A 15142-nucleotide genomic window follows, 5' to 3' on the forward strand; every position below is an offset into this window, starting at 1 on the left:
AATTAATTGGCAGTTAATTTTTGAACTTTGGGCATTCCATTGGGAATATTATTGAACCTGAAGCAGATCTCGATAGAGATATGAAAACGTTCATTTGTGCAAGTAAATATTATTATATTTTACTGGAAATAAAAAGGTTTTGAAAGGGCTAGACTTTTCCACAAAGGTATGTGTCTCTTTGATTGTTGCAAAATCATGACTTGTCAGTTTGCAAGTGAACATTCTGATTCCTACAAACAAAAATTGACCCTTGTTAATAAATTCCTCAACGCAATTATAAACAAGGTTTTTCTTCAAATGTCAGAAAAACATAACATTTTAAAACTCAGTTGACAATGTTTAAGTCTGACTTTTTTGATATAATTCATTATTGAATGCTTGTAGTGGCAGATAAAGTATTTAAACACCATTGAAGGTGAGTTTTATTGAAGTTCATGATCAAACCACAGAAATTCATTTTGTCAAAATTATTTTCTTTTTTTTAATTCATTTTATACATTTGAAGAAAAAAGCTTCACTTAAGCTCCTTATAAAATAATATACTATTAGTATTTGCTTCATGCACAAAGGTGGAGCTAAACACGTGACTGCGTGCAGCACTTGCAGTGACAAAACGTGAGAAATACAGTGATGAGTTTTTGATGTTGATGATTGAAAATTGTGTTTTGTGGTGGGGTGTGTGAAATTGCTTAAACTTGTCTCAAACTCATTTTAAATTCCCAAAAAGTGAGTACCAAATAGATCAAACAGAAATTTATCTGTAAAAACTGTAAAACTTTTTCTGTACACTTATTGCATATGTATATCTTTCTGGCAATGACATTTATTTACAAACTTTATAAAATAACAATTTATATTCTCATTCATTTAAATTTGATTGACAGACCAATCCATCATGGTATTTTAGTTGAACGCTATGAAGGGGCCATTCATACATGTGCATGAAGTAATTAGGATTATTATATTTGTACAGAACTCAGGAATTGAAGTTTAAATTCAATAATAAATTTTCCAAGGTATACAAACAAAAAGTTTGAGTCCTTTTTTCTATTTTCTTCCTTTATTCCGGTCAGGAACCACTTTGCAGCTGGCGACATGAAGTCAAAAAAACTTCTAAAATAACGAACAAAATACCATTAGACGATTCACAACACAATTAAAAATGATCTTCGGCGCCGACCTGTTTCTGTAGGCTACGGCGCTTACAAAACATTAAAAACTGTTAATCTTCCACAATAGCACCCGTGTTATATAATCGCTTTTAGCTGCGGGCCCTCTGGCGGATTCGAGTAATCACACAAAAATTTACGTATTTGTACAGAACTCAGGAATTGAAGTTTAAATTCAATAATAAATTTTCCAAGGTATACAAAAAAAAAAAAAAAAAAAGGACTCAAACTTTTTGTTTGTATACCTTGGAAAATTTATTATAGGTTATTATAGTGGTTTTCAAATTAAAAAATTTTTTGAAAATTACTTATTTTTACTAATAATTATAGCCACAGTTAATTCCTAATACTTGAGTTTTAAAATGATGATTGAATTCCACTATAATAAACCTGATTGAACTTGTATTAAATATATGTATTTCTTTACTTATACCAGAATCATTTGCAAAACTGAAACTCCCCTCTTTCATTTTACATTTTTTGCTATTTGGTTCAGTCATAATCTGTAACATATGTAAAAATACAAATAATTAAGACTTGTCAACTAGAATGAACATATTATGGAAAAAAACTTAATTAATATTTGCAACAGAAAAAAACTGAAATAAATTAATGAACATAATTTTTCTAATGGACAGACTAAAATTATCCAGAAAAACTTTGAGAAACAATAAAAGATATACTATCCAAATTTGAACCAAGTTGTTAGTCTGACATAAATGTGTGTTATGGATGTAATAATTATTTTAGAAAACCCTAAAAGAGTATCATCTTCAGTTTTCAATAAGTTTAGTATTGCTGTGAAGATTACATTTCCGACAAACCTTCCATTTGCATCTTCAGTTCTACCAGTGTTCATACGTAACCATTTTACGAATTCTTGTCTGTTTTAACATTTATACATGAAGACTTAACAACAAAAACCAGACTAAAATCCTCCATGATTAATGCTTTCAGTAAAAAAATTTTTATTATTTTCAAAAATTTGTTAACTTTAATAATAATGATTTTTTTCTTATCAAAAGCTTAGTTTGCAGTGTAATCTGTATTTTTCAATTGTTTTTCATAAATTCATAGAAATTAGCCTATTTAATTTCATATATGAAACTATCTGTACCTCCATAAAGAAGTTGTGAGGACCACCATTTCCCCCCCTCCAAAAATACCTCGATGTTAACATTTTGTAAACTACTGTTTACAACATTTGTAATATAATAATATTTACTTAATCACTTATTTTTATTTTTTTTTTATAATTATGTATTCGCGTGAACTTTGATTGTATTTTAAACAACAACCGAAGTTGTAAGAGGAAATTTGCCTATTTTACCAATCTAGGGACTCCCCTCTTATAAATTTTAATATTAACTTACAACGATTAGAATAAAACAGTTTATTATCCAAATCTCACAACATGCCAAGGGAAAAATGACAAAGCAATCAATGAGTAATGATGAGAACTGCCCCAAAAACAAGATGAGTTACATCGACTCAATGATGACTCTACAAAAACTAGATGTCATTGCCAAATAAAAACAACAGAAAACAATCATCTCAGCTGCGATGACAACACCACAAATAAATCGTCACCCAATGATGACACCACAAATGGATCATTACCGGATGATAAACCTTTTCATGCTGGAAATATTTAAAAAGGAGAGCTCCAGCCCAACAAAGGAGAGTATCATTCTCATACTCAGAGAGACAGAGATTCTCACCAGTATAATTCTCATACTGAAGACAGGCAGTAAGTGAGAGCAAACTCAGGACAACAAACAAGAAAGAATAGACCAGAGGCAGTCAGACAGACACAGGACTTAAGCAGCCAGAGAGTGCAGTCCAGTCCAGACAGTACCAGAACAGTACAAGCAAGAAAGAGCGAGAGTGAAACAGGATCAAGAGATTGACCAACTGTTGAAATAGATGAAAGAAGACATCTTGTTTAAATGGTATGTTGTGAGTCGCGTAGTTTTGAATACCCCCCATTAGGTACCCCCCTCGTTGTATAGATAAAGATAGGCAGATTTCCAGAGATCAGATTTGATAACTCTGTTCTGAACTTTCAGTTTTTTTTTGCTAATAAATTCCTTTTAATTGTTTATATCTGACTCTATATTCTTCCTCCTGAGAGGCTCATTCCTGGACTTCAGAGTGACTCTTACCCTTGCGCCTTAGTCATTTACTTCAACCCAATCGGTGGTGTGTCCGGTAAAACACACCTGGTGGCAGGACCCTATCAAAAACGTACGTAATAAAACATCTTGATGGCCCTGAACCTCACAAAGTTTTACTTTTTCATTAAATTCTTTAATTACAGTGTAATGGAAGATGGAAGTCATACATTGTCAATTTCAATAATTCTAATACAGCTTGCCCAATATAAATTGGTTTATTAAACAATACTCTGGTTTTATAACTATGAACTGCTATCAAGTGTTTGCTAAATATAGTTCTATGTTTAAAACTAGATTTGTTTATTACTTTTTGTAACTTTTCTTCATCACAACATAATTTAATATTTTGTTGGTTTCTAACAGACTGCATGGACTTATTATATGGAGCATTAATCATTAATTTCCTGAAATCTTTTTCAAAATCATTTTTTGCTTTTTGTCTTTGTTCCGTATTAAATTTTACATATGATGCTATGAAATTTGACTGGGTAAATTTTATACTTCTGTGAACCTTTGTTATTCTCATGCCTAAACTTTTGTAAAGTTTTAATGTTTTGTAATAATTTTTCTTATCATAGAAATGACAAAGAAGTTTTTCTACTTTTTCACCCGAAGGAATTCTATTCTCTGGAGATAAAGGGAGGTCATTGAATTTGTTACGTCTACCGTCCATGCAGACATTATTTCATTCTCCACCCCAGATTCTGTCGGAAAACTCGAAAGAAAATAAGACAGGGAGTGGTAATCTCGTGAATGACAGACTGAAAAGCCTAAAGGGGTCTAAATTTAACTTGGTTCGTTCGGAGAAAAATCAAAATCTTTTGAGATTGGTATGACTTACTCAGTCTACAAAAATTAAAAAATATGTTCTTAAAGAAATCTGTACCTAGACAAAAATCAAGTGATGTTACGCAAACGTAACAAACAAACAAATTTGTTATTGTTCAGGGAATGTTTCAAAGGAAAAAGTTTTTGTTGTAAAAATGTTATGCAAAAATGCGATTGCTCATTTAATCAGTTGTAAATCAATTCTATGCTCAAACATAGAGGATGTAACATTAAAGTAGAACATTTGCATCTTCTCTAATAGTGAACAAATGAATGTCTCATCTTTTTCCACTCTAAGTATTACATTTTGTGTATCACTATAGATAAATAAATAAGAAAATCGAATATTTGTTACATATAAAGCTAATTGGATTTGTGTATAATACATACTATTCTCTTTTAAATAAAGTTTAGAATTTTTAAACTCTAAATATTTTACAAATACCTCATTTGTCATGAAACCAACAATTTTTTATCTTTACATGTGTAAAGGCATTTAATTTCGAGTAAGCTTATTGTATCTCTCTTTTTTTTTTTTGCATATACCATCAGGGCTTGCACAAATCTAGGAAGCTTCATTACAAATAATTTCTGCATCAATTATTCTAATATTTTTTAAAGCGAAAATGAACTTTTTGCAATTTTCTCCAATTTAATTCCATAATCAGTTGTAATTGTTCCTTTGAATGTATTATTTAAAAATCTAAAAGCCAATTTTTCAAAATTGCTTTTTCTTGTTTTTATAGAATGAGCCATAGAGCTGCTTAATCTGTATCATTTGTAAATGAACCAGTCTGGACACGTGCTTTATTTTCTTGGAGAAATGCTATTCGAATAATTTTTGGAAGTATGATAATCACATTATCATTATAAAATTTTAACAATTTTTCTGAAATGATAACGTTTTTCAATGGATTAAGTTTTTTTAGTTTTATCTTTGTAGGTAGTTTTTCAACAATTTTATAACAATTATTCATATGTTTACTTTCAAATAATGGTCTGATTAAAGATTTTAGATATAATTCCTCACATTGTTCATGAACTGTGTTGATTAAATCAGATAGCAGCACTTGACATTGTGCATATTCATCGAATTCAGCTTGTAACATTGAAGAAAGAGCACAATTAATGTGTTTTACTCTTTGATATAATGAAAATGTTGGTGCATTTGGTGTTAACAATGCTGGTATTTTTATCTTTTTTGGAATTACACAATTACTAAAGTAACATCCACTTGATGTGTATATCTTAAGTTGTGGAATTCCCCATTGTTGTTTTCCACTGGTAACACTTTCGTCTTTATAATTATTTAATGCAAAAATCGTTGCTGCTACATGTTTGCACTGACCATGGATATCTCCCTTGCAGTAACTATTTTTCTATCTGCTTATAACTGAAAATTAATTTGTATTAAAAATAATTCACAAAACATGGTATGAAATATTTTTATTAAAGAAAAATTCAACAGTATATAGCTTAATAAAAGCAACGATATAAAATTTTGTTTTATTGTCATGCAAATCATCCTGTTTGTTTATTGCAGAGATGTTATGCTGACATCTAAAGTTATTTAAAAGGGTCAAATTAGCAATTTAAATGTAAAAAAAATACCTTAATACAAATTTAATATGATTTCTCATTAATTTTCATTTGGGGGTAGGCAAGTAGCTGTAACTGTACTTCCTCCATTGTTTTTAATTTCCTTAATTGCAGCTATATGCTTAGCCTTTGCAAGTAAAATTCCTTTCTTGCATCTCAAAGGTGGAAAAAGTTGTTAGTATGGACTGATTGAAAATCACATGTTAAAATTATACCAGGCATTATTGACTAAAAAAGAAAAATTACACTCCAGTTAATAAAAGTTCTGTTTTTTAATTGTATATTTTATTAAAACATTTAAAATTTGTAAAAATTTTCAATTTCAACTTATCATTTACTTAAATTTCTGTACCAAGAAACCCTTTCTTTGGTAAGGGTTCATATGGAGAAGAAACCTTTTTGATTTTACTCCTATGTGTCATATAAATATATGCCACCAGGGCAGCATGCAAGTAACTTACACTCGGGATCTATTCCAGCTTATTATAATGATTCAGTCTATCTAAAGGTTCTTTTGCTTGATGTAAACAGGATATTACACTGTACATAAAGCATTTATTATCATTGTTTTTAACATTAATTCAAGCTTTTTTATTTTTGATCTACTTGGGTAATTCTACATATGAATTTTCACTTAAAGTATATTTGTTTATATTAATTCTTGTACAATTTATATTTTTCAGAATCCATCTAGATCCCTTTCCTTGTAGTTCAGCACATCTTGATATAAAGAAATTATTTTGTTCATCCCAGTATTCTTCCAGATTATCATTTTTTCTTAATATAACATTTGGCAACTGAAATTTATTTACCATTGTGAGGTCTTCATTTTCCAGCTTCATAAATTCACATCCATCTCTAAATTGATTTTTAATATTATTATGGAGATTTAGAGCATTTGTAATTATTTTAATTACCGTTTCTTTTATCATATTCATGTATGTTTCTATATCTATACCGTCTTCTAGATTATTACACTGATAGGTTAATAATGTTCCCTTAAAAGCAACCTGAACTAAAATAAAATCAGGCTCTGGATTATGTCTTGCTTTATGCAACTGCATTCGACTTTCCTTAATATATCTTCCACATTCATCAAATTTTTGATCTTTTTTACTCTTTATTTTTTCAATTTAACAAATAAGTCGTCATTAAATGGAAATATTTCCAAGATCCTCTTGTTTTCTTTTTTATTTTTAAGCTTTTCAGCATTAATAATCTCGTTTATTAATTCTACCTTATTGTATCTTTTAATGTATCTTATACCTAAAGATTTTGCTATATTATGTAACTCGAGCAAATGACGACTATTCAAATCATGTTTTACTTTATGCAAATGTATTCGAGTTTCAGGGTCAGACTTAATAATGAGTAAAATTGTCATTAAGTCTGACCCTACTGGAGATACACATAACTCCCTTTAATAAATAATTTTGCTGGTAAAAGTTTATGAATAGTTTAATGAAATATCAAATACAGTATCAGTTAGTGAAGCATATTATTAGCATAGATATTATTGAGAATTATATCCCACCATGGGTTATAAAAATAAATACAGCAGGTTTGAGATTTTTAAAAGTTATTGATAGATTGCATTTACTGTAATTTTTTTTATTTATTTTCTTGATAATGCTATGAACAAGAATATTTGAAATTGTTTTATTTTATAGATTAAAGTTTATTGTTTTATTAAAGTTGAAAATCTTTGAATTTATGGCAATTTATTATACAATTTTCACAAATTTCTATAAGACTTGGTACCATTTTATGCTTCAGAAAAAGAAATAGTTATTTAAGAAAACCAAAATAAAGGAGAAACATTTCTGGACCTTGTCATATATAATGTTACATGTAAATTAAAGTTTAAATTTCATATGTTTCAGGAACATCCTGCATTTTAATGATATTGTGAGCTGAACTTGGTCTGAATAAAAGTTTGAAAATATTTCTCCTTTACTTAAATTTGGTTTTCTTAAATAGTTATTAGTTATTATTTATGTATTAAATAATTAAATGTATTATATAGCTTTGTTATTTTGTAGAAAAACTTTCACTATCTTATTATATTTTAATACTATAAAACCTATAAAAACTGGAATAACACAGTACTGAATTGTTTTTTCCAATTTGGCAGGATTTCATTTTGAACAGGTTTTTAGTTTTTCTTTCTTTTTTAATCTTTATGCCCAGATAAATGTCACACAGTTATGTTTGGTTTTTTATAGTAAAGTCATTTTGATATAAATAAAAAGATTTTATTACTAGGCTTAATCCAAATTAATCTAATGTGATTCCAACTAAAAATGAAAGTATTTGAATGCAATAATTGAGAACTATTTGATTGCAAAAAGTCCTCATTTTTCCTGAAAATTTGTGCCAGGTATTCAAATACACCTCTGATGTGATCTTTCTCAGTTTACACAAAAGCAAATAGCCAGTTCAAGTACTAAGAATTAGTGTCTCACTTTGCCGTTGAAAATTTGAATCATGCTACAGTAGGCTAATACAGAGAGTTATTCTGTGATTCACTTCTCAAGAAATTTTAATTTTCTGATTAATCGTTTATTTCAGTCTATGTAATTATCAACATATTTATAAACTTATTCTTGAATACTTTGTACTGCTTAGTTACTAATTGCTGCATACAAAGCAATTGGCAGTACTATTAATATATTACTTTATTTTATTATTTCACAAATTACATTTATTGTTTATTTGTGAGAAGTTGATTCTTGGAAACCCATTCTGATTCTTGAAAGTTCTCTATTCTTAAGATTATTCAATTTTTGCTGTGGTTAATTCTAACAAACACCCTGTGTCCTCAGCCTCTCATTGTATGACCTTCATTTCTCTGAAAAGATTCAAATTGTTTTCTGAAGATAGTCTGTCATGCTGTATAGTGATTGTTATACCTAGAGATGATTTTACTTATATTTGAAATCTTAATTTTCTGCTTTATTCAAGTTACATTCTTCATACCCAAAAATTAATGTTTCAATAAGTACACCTAGGAACTCTCCATAAATTATGCTTGCATTTTGCTTGAAATTTTTATTTTTCCTTTCCCATTGTCCCAGTTTGTCCAAGTTTCCATAACTCTCTCCACTCTTCAGATCTTCAACAAAACTCAACATCCATAAAATCTTTATTAATTTATGAATAATAAAATGCATAAATTGCATAAAATTTAATGAAATAAAACAGACGTCCATTGAAGTTCAATCACCCCTTGTCCAACTTTGTCCGACATGTAATAACTCCCTTACTCTCTTCCAGTGTGGATGTCATTTATGGCAGCCTCCTAGACACCAATAACCAGCAAAAATGGATATATTTTAAACAAAACAAGCATTTTCTCCATTTTTAAATGGGCATGTTCAGATTAGAAGAAATGTAAATAGAATCAAATGTTTCAAAATGTTCATGGTCCAACATGGAACCGGAAGAATTTTCCATTTTTATCTTGGAAATGTTTTTGGCTTATAGTAAAATTTAATGAAGAAAATAGCTCTGTTCTGAAAAATTGTTTTGTTTAGGCAGGTTTCAAATTTATTCAGTTTCATTTTAGACAGATTTTATTGTATACAAGATATTTTAAGCTCTTTATTATTGTTTCAAATACAATGATAAAGGGCAAAATTTATATTGCAAACTTTGAAAATTACATTTTGTATCAGTGCATACTACTGTATGTTTCAATTTGTTAACTCATTCAATCTGAAGATGATATAATGCATGACTGTACTGTTCTAACATTATTTGAAAAACTTTCAAAAAATATTAATTAACATGTAATTGCACTAAATCAGGGGTGGCCAACCCCGCGCCCGTGGGCGCAAGTGCACCCGCAAGCAATTTATTATGCGCCCATGACACGATTTTCAATAAATTAAAATAATTTTTTATTTCCAATCAATTTCATGATCCAGCTTTTAAGCAGAATTTTCTTGAAATTACTTATTACTTATTTATTAATTGAAATTTTCAAGTAATTATTTATTGAGATATTAAATAACTCTATATGGATGAAAATTTGAATGATAGTTTAAGAGTAGCAGTATCAAATTACTCTCCTGATATTGAAAAATTATGTCACGAAATACAGTCTCAACCTTCTCATTAATTTTTCATGTATTATGTAATAAATGTCGTTCAATAAAATTGTTATTACACATTTTTATTATTATTTTAACCTATAAAATAAAATCAAAAAGAATCAAAATTAAAAATGACAAAAATTAAATGAAAAAAAAATTTAAGAAAGTATAATTAAGAATTAAAAAAATTAAAAATAACTTTAACAATAAACATATATGATGTTTTGGGTTCTAGATGAAATAAACACAGAATTTAACAGGTAAAACAAATTTATTTGGAGCTCTAGTACAGTGTGTGTCAGCAGTACCATGCACGTGGTCAGAATGGCTGACCGGGAGACATAGGGAAAAATCTAGGGGCACGGTAAGATGTTGCCAGGTTGGCCACAATGTCATTACATATTGTTGCACCTGCAACGTTCGTGAAAATTTTTAATTGCGCCCTTGCTTCCAAAAAGATTGGCCACTGCTGCACTAAATCAACACTCACAATGATTCATATAAATATAATAGTTATTTTCCAGACATATACTGTATTTTCACCCAGAGTCTTTAGTGCACCAAGTCTCTAAACAAATTTTGACACTCAGAATACCAGCATTTTTCAATATCTGAAACATTGTATTTCTTTTTTTTTCTTATTTTTGCATTTAATGTTTGTTATAACTCTTTCTTAAAGTATCTTATTTAGATTAAATATGTTTTATTTATATTTTAAGTTACAATTATACAAGATGTCCAAAAAAAGAAATGATGGATTACAGAAACTCATTTATTTTAAGAAAATAGTTACAGCCACTTGGTTTGTGCACTGTGCATTTTTGCAATCTTTCTTCAGGTGTTTTGTGACATGTGTTGATTGACATTTCTGACTGCATTTATGTGACATTTACTGTTTCAATATCTGACAGATGTTTGATAAATGAGGTTCTTCACATAACCCCACAAGAAAAGGTTCAAAATGATTGTTAGAAGCAGAGTGGAAACTGAATTGGTTTATATTGCCTCATCAAGTTAATTAATAAACTGGAACTTTTCAATTAACACTGAGATGCACAAAATAATACCTTTCTTATTTGGAATGAGGGCTAATACATTTGATTTTTGACAGAGAAAAATTATGAATAATTGATGCTATAGAAATACATAAAGCTAAACTAAATGGAAGTTGCATCAACAATGATTACATCTCCTTAGCCCAAGCCTGGCAATACTGGCTATATATCCATAATTCATAAGCTAATTCATTTCTTCCTACAATATTGTCAATAATTTTGTCTTTACTTTTCATGTTATATTTCACACTATGTTATTTGTAATCTGTAAAATTAAGAATGTTTTCTAATATCTAGGTTATGTAATTTTCGAAGCGTATGAAAGTGCATCATATTTTATCGTATTATTTTTTATTTTAATATTTATTTTACCATATTATTTTTAATATTAATTTTCTATTTTATTTTACAATTTTGAATTAATCCATGTCATTTAATTTAGAATGTAAATTTTTTAAAATCAAATCCATAATATTTGTAGAACATCTGTCTGTTTTTTGAATGTTTGATAAATGGAATGGCTTTTTACTTGAAGAAAGCCTCTAAATGTGGCTGAAAACATTTGTAATTCAGAATAAACATTGCTGGAATAATTAACAATGATGTTATTTTGTGCATATCAGTGTTTATTGCCTCATCCATTGGTTAAGAAAAACTTCATTCAAAAGCAGCAATAGCACCTTCTGCTTTTGTAATGCAAAAAAATTTTTTTTTGTTTTACTGATGATTAACATCATCTGGGGTGGCTTCAGACATGAAGATTTGCCATTAGTTTTTTATGCGTTTTTTTATTGAATGTTGCAGTAGCCAACTGCATACAGAGATCCATGATAAGAGAGAAGTTTTTTATTGAGCTGAAAATTTTATATTTCTATTCACATTTTTTACTATACACTTAATTCAAACTTGGATAGTTTGAAATCTTGTTAGTACATAACTGTACTATTTGTTCCAGCCGGAAATTTAGAGATTTACATGTTAAGGAATTTGGTTAGTTTGAAATACAACTACAGGTGACCTCCATATAATACGGGAGTTATGTTCCAAAAAATTGCTGTGTTATGCAAATCCGTGTTACACAAAACAAAGAACTAGTACAAAAAGGGGGGTTAGGTTCCAAAAATTAAAAAACATGCTATTATATTTTCATAATTAAGATAAATATCTTTATTAACATTTTTTTAAGAAGTGATACATATTAATATAAATTAAACAATACCAAAAGCAGAAGCATCGAGATCTGACAACACTGAAATAAGTTTCAAGAAGGACCACACATATCGACAGAAAGCGGAAAAAAAACAATTTACATACTGTACTTAAGTACTAATAGTTCACGAAAATTATGATAGTACGTATGCGCTCGAATGAAAAATGTCAAATGAGGTATCTTTTGCACTTAAAAACTTTATCATGTTTATTGAACTGTTGTACAGGGATTTCCCTAATTTCAAATTAGATAAAGTTCACTTTTAATAGTTTTTATTACATTTTATGTTGTACGAGGGTTTTACCCAATTCTCGAACCGTGTTAGAGTGAATCCGTGCTATAGAAGTACCGTGTTATATGGGAGTTACCTGTACTTCAAAATTCAAAGGGAAAATTCTATCCAAACTGTGATATGCATATGTTAACTTGTTCATTTAGATCAAAGTGCCTCCCTTCTATAAGAGAACATGTTGCTGTATGCCATTTTATGGCTCTTTGTTCTTTTGTTATTCTTTAAATCCTTTCTGTTCCTTGTTCCTTTCACCTTCTAGAACCTTCTAATCCTCTTAAGTCTTTTTCTTGGAAGTGAGGGCAACTTCCTAGAATTCTATTGCATGCAGAAAAAAAAGACTACCTGAAGGCATAGGGAGTGAAAGAGTCACTTTTGAGCTGGCGCTTGAAGAGTGAGAATGACGAGACAACAGCTAGATGATTTTGTCCAGTGCCCAAGCAGTCAGATGAATTCATTATACTTCAAGCGGGAACCTTGGAATTCCCAGACTGAAGTAAGTGTATTGGAGTCGGCAGCCAGTTCAATCAGATTGGAATTTAGAACGAGTGACTGTTGAATTTGATAGGACTACAAGCCCTTGAGAACCAAAGAGAAGATGGAACTGTTAATTTGGTGCAAGGAGTTCAATGTGCCACCTCACAACGAGAGAAAGACATCCATAAGACCTGGATCCCTTCATTCTGTCCTGTTCACCTTTGCTACTTCTCGTCCTCTATCATTTTCTCGTTTCATTTAAGTTTAGTATTTAATTAGTTTTAAGAAATATATATATATATATATTTTGTTAATTATTATTCTGGTTCATAGATCGATTATTGTCATTTTGTTCTGGTGTGTCATGACCATTATAGCTGTATAATATTTTTGCCGATGATCAGGTTCATTGTTACTGCTGGACTACCTGTCCTAGAGTTGCCATTCTTGATTGAATCTGTAACCATTATATCATGCATAAATTTGCCTCATTCATTTAATACAATTTTTTTTTTTAATTTTAAAATATATTTTATAGAGTGATTAAAGACAGGTTTGAACTCAGTCTGGATCTTACACATAGCACAACATTCAGGTGAATTGGGGCAATCAGAAATCATCAGAAATACAAAGAATGCCAATTCTCTTAAGAATATTCAGAGAGATTGGAAATTTATAAGGCTCACAAGAAACTCACATGAGTCAATTACTGTAATTTAAACTCCTCTCCCTGATGGCATGCATTATATGAACTCTAACTTGATAAAATTTTGTTATTTTAATGTTATAATACATTTCATAGTTATTAGTGTTTTTACTTTCATATTCATTTTATTTACCTTTGTATTTTATATATCACTTTTGTTCTAAATTTTGTATATTTGATTTAATGTTTAAATTTATGTTTTTTTACCAGTGCCATAACTAGGATTTTGGACGCCTAGGACCAAGAATAAAATGGCACCTTTTTAATTTTTGTTATTAAATAAAAATTAAAAAGGCGCCTTTAATAAATAAAATGTTTATTTCTGAAATATATGTTCATAGAAATTACAGATAATAAATACTATATATATATTTATAGAAGTTTTTTTGTGTTATTAATTTTGAATACATATTATTCCGAAACCTTCTCGTTGGTGCCTTTATTAAATCGGCACCTATGGCAGGAGCCACGTTGGCCATACCCTAGTTATGGTTCTGTCTTTTACTATTGAATACAAAGTTCAAATGTAAATGGGCCTTTTTCAGTAAAACAATAGTTTTACTGAAGAAGGCCAATTTAATTTGGTCAAAAACATTTTTATTTCATCAAACTTATTTCTGGAGTTTAAAGGTGTGAATTTTTGAGTATGAGTGTCAGTTTCTCCAGTTGTTTATGATATTTTAATACCAAAAATTTCCCAATGAGCAAATTGCCCATTGGGAAATTTTCCAATGGGCTAGTGTCATAGTCACGTGAGTGTACAATAGTCCACGAAAGGCAATACACAAAAAATAATAACAATAATTTATTTTTTTTTTCACATGATTAGCAATATACAGGATTCTTTCGGATTCTAACTCTTAATATTATACAATATCCAAAACTGGGGCGAGGAATCGAGCAAATACAGAACAAAAGAATGTGCTCGTGACAAATAAGAAAAGACAGACTTGTAATCTTACGACTAACTTACACTAAATATAAACTAAAAAGGAAAAGAAGAATAGCAAAAAATTTTGATATGATAGAGGAGGTTATAAGGAATACCCAGTTTCTCTATTTGGTATTGACACTCTTCTGGTGGGGGACTCTAAATTGTTTCTCGCTGATCTTTTTTGGATTTCTTCGAAGATTCTCCTTATACAAGGGACGTTGTCTCTCTCTTTACGTTAGCGGGGTCCTTTCTCTTTCTGTAGGCCACCTTCGTCTCCCTTTGTCCTTCTAGACGTCGAACAGGAGCGTAAGTTTCACATGTCTACCTTCACCAAGAATCTGACCCAAGAATGAACCTTCTTATTGTTCTAGTAGCCTCAGGGACTTCACTTTCCATTGTTAACATGGTTCGTGGAAAGGGTTATCCCACTCACAGGAAGGAATGTTAATAGAAAATTTGCAAAAACAAAAGGAAGAACAAAGAAGAAAGAAAATTTAAAACTAAACTTATATCTAATATATACATTAATACGGCGTATTTCCACACTAGTTCACCACTGTAAATGATGTATTTAATTGATGTTTTTCTTTAAGTGTAAGTA

General features: G+C 29.6%; 1 protein-coding gene across 1 annotated transcript in view; it reads left to right on the plus strand.

Moving 5' to 3' along the window:
* LOC136976534 (uncharacterized) overlaps nucleotides 1-15142 on the plus strand; it is a 54526-nt gene that overhangs the window by 21365 nt on the left and 18019 nt on the right. The window lies entirely within an intron of this gene.

This window comes from Centruroides vittatus, unplaced genomic scaffold (assembly GCF_030686945.1).
Source record: "Centruroides vittatus isolate TY-2023 unplaced genomic scaffold, ASM3068694v2 contig_401, whole genome shotgun sequence".
Lineage (NCBI taxonomy): Eukaryota > Metazoa > Arthropoda > Arachnida > Scorpiones > Buthidae > Centruroides > Centruroides vittatus.